Source organism: Lissotriton vulgaris, unplaced genomic scaffold (assembly GCF_964263255.1).
Source record: "Lissotriton vulgaris unplaced genomic scaffold, aLisVul1.2 SCAFFOLD_934, whole genome shotgun sequence".
NCBI lineage: Eukaryota > Metazoa > Chordata > Amphibia > Caudata > Salamandridae > Lissotriton > Lissotriton vulgaris.
Genome location: NW_028246822.1, coordinates 381227 through 384366, shown reverse-complemented (window position 1 = coordinate 384366; position 3140 = coordinate 381227). Strand labels below are relative to the sequence as shown.

Sequence of the window (3140 nt, the reverse complement as noted above, 5' to 3'; positions counted from 1 at the left end):
GCCACTTAAACTGGTAGTAATAACAAACCTCCCAGGACATCAATAGAGTCACTGTGTTGAATAATCACAGCGCCCAGGCAGGAGGCTTGCAGCAGGCGCAGCGGCGGCTCCGTCACCCGTGACATCACCGGTGGAGCTCAGACCGCTCTCCGAGCACCCGTCTCCAGGCTGTCCGCTCTCTCCGTGGCTCATCCGCGTCCACAGACCCCAGCACAGGAAGCTGCCTGCCTGCAAGGGGAGACGCTGGAAACGGGGAGAAGCCCGAAGCCACGGAGCTTGGAAAGCAGGCGCGCTGCTCCATGGATTTCATCTCTGCGTTTTACTTGCTGCCTTTTCTCCCGGCTCTGGCTCTCGGCGCTAGGTAAGTGAGATTTTGCAGAGTGAATCTTTCTGGATTCACTATGCGTGCATTATTCTGCATTCTGGTGGTTGGGTCCGGAATCGTAGTCTTTTCTCCCTTTTTTTCGTAGCCCAGGTGGGCGTCGACGTCCCACCATCTGGTGCACCTTTCGTGACGTCGGCATGCTTCCTGCGGTAGCTCCCACCCTTGGGCGCCATCTTCAGATTCTTTTTTCTGCCATTGGGTCTGGATCGTCGCGTGAAGCTCCAGAAGTTTTGGAGGAGAAAAGGAGAGAAATAAGCGGATTTCTTCCGGAAAGAACATCAAGAAGACCAGGAGGAAAAGATCACCAGAGCCGGGACGACGAAGGAGTAGAGGAACCTTGCGATCTTCGACGTCCGACGGAGAATGCGCACTCAGGGGGCCCCCTGAGCGCAGTAATGGACAACACACTGTTCAAATTCTGCCGTAATTGCCACCACAAATACGCGCAGAGAGACCAGCACCCAGTCTGCAACCTCTGTCTGCCGGTCGTACACAGAAGCGAGGACTGCAACGCCTGCTCAGTCTTCACGCCGACGACACTGAAGATTCGGGAGAAACAGAGGATAACTCACCATACGATGCAGGGCAAGGGCAAGGCCCCGTCGCTGTACGAACTGGGCCTCTCCACCGACGACGAGGACAACATCGCCGAAGGTCCAGATGACTCCACGGTCGCAGAGACCGATAAGAAAACAGACAAGGTAGGAGAGTCTACAACCCGAAACCCTCGACAGGGCCTCGAAAACCTGAGGTTGACTCTCGAAAATCAGAGTAAGGAACCTCGAGGGGACCACCGGCATCAAAAGCCTCGACGACTGGAGCTGCAGGCCTCGAAAAACAGCCCAGCGAATCCTTCGAGAAGGACTCCCAGGCGGCGAAGACCCGCGAAAAGCAAAGGTCATCGAAGCAAGCTCCCGAAAAGGGTCCCTCGACTTTCAAAGAGAAGAGCCAAGAACCGCCTCGACGTCGATGGTGCCGTTGAAGAGGGCTGCCGAAACGCTCGACGCCGAGCAGGCCGAGCAGATGGAGAGAAAGAAGAGAAGGCTCGAAGCCGAGATGGAAAACATCATCCAGAGGAAGAAGGATTTCAATGACAAAATGAGAAGCTTCAGAATTCCCTCGAGGCCCACGACGGCCCTCGAAGAGATAGAAGAACAGGAGGAGTTCGACGCCGAAGAGCCGCCGAATACTCCGGAGCCCTCGGAACAGGAAGAAGAGGAAGACCTCTATTACACAGAGGGTGACTATGGGGACCAGCATTCGAGCTACGAATCGGGATTCTCGACGGCGCAAAACCTGGATTGGCAAAACATCGAGGCCGAAAGCCCGGAGGAGGCTGTGGAGACATACCCCTCGAGGCCTTCGCCGCCAGATGACATTGGGGCCTACTATGAGGTGGTCAAGAAGGCTGCAGCAGCTTATGGAGTCAAATTGGAGGAGGAGAAAGTAAAGGCAGATTTCCTGCTGGAAACCCTGCTCCCCTCACAGACAAAAAGCCATTTCCTACCCATGCTGAAGAGTATAACGGCACACGGGAAAGAGGCGTTTAAGGAACCAGCTACCTGCAGGTCTGCACGCCAAGGACGGAGAAGTACAAGTTCTCCTTCCAGGACCCCCCTTACATCCAGGGGACAGTCTCCGCAGACTCAATCATAGCTGCAACGGCCAGAAGAAGGGCCAACGTGCCAACAACATCTGGGCCACCACCTGACAAGGAAAGCAGGAGGATGGACCTAACAGGCAGGATAATTGAGAGAAATGCAGCAACGCACTGGAGGAAGGCAAACTCCAACGCCCTCCTGAACAGACACCAGTACCAGATTTGGGACGAGATGAACCAATTGCTCAAACACCTCCCACAGGAATACCAGCAGAGAGCTGCTTGCCTCGTGGTAGAGGGGAAAAGCATCAAAAACTCATGCCTAAAGACCACCTTAGATGGGGCTGAAACAGCCAGCAGGCTGATGGCTATAGGGATCACAGAGAGAAGGCAAGCCTGGCTCAGGATCTCAGGCTTCAAGACGGAGGTTTAAAATAACACCCTGAACACCCCTTTCAATGGAGAAACACTATTCGGGGCCCCAGTTGATGAGAAGCTCAACCAACTGAAAAAGGACAACGAGACTGCAAGGTCCATGGGGGCCCTGCAATCCATGGATATGAGAAGAGGCACTCCGACGCGGAGGCCGAACGGAAGGGGTGGAAACCAGCAAGGACAGTCACACCAAGCGTTCCACCAGGGTCAACAGAGTGACAACCAAGGTCACCAGGGCCAGCAGAAGCAAAACTGGAACTACCAGAACAGGGGCCAGTCCTTTCGCAGGAGAGGAAACCGACGGGGCCAAAGGAGAGGAGGTGAACAACCCCCCCCTAAGTGACTTCACATGCAAAAGGGTGCTCAACCACTCAAACCCTCCGAGGGAAAAACACGGAAAAGCAAGGAGGAGAGGGTTACACGGACAGGACACAAAAGAGCATGTAACACCAGTAGGAGGCAGGCTGAGATTTTTTCTCCGAGAGTGGAGAAAAATAACCACGGACAAGTAGATACTCAACGTTATACAGTTCGGATACTGCATAGAGTTGGAAAAGCGACCACCAAACAGAAAGCCAAAGAGAAAACAGCACTCGGGAAAGGAGCTGCAATTGCTCCAAGAGGAAGCTCAAGAACTCCTCATCAAAGAAGCCATCAAACCGGTACCATTCAAAGAACGAAACAGGAGAGTGTACTCAAACTACTTCCTGGTGCCAAAAG

General features: G+C 54.0%; 1 pseudogene; it reads left to right on the top strand.

Annotated features, from left to right (window-relative positions):
- The first annotated feature begins 1408 nt into the window (after positions 1–1408).
- On the top strand, positions 1409–2763 carry LOC147665739 (uncharacterized; annotated as a pseudogene).
- Positions 2764–3140: the final 377 nt, after the last annotated feature.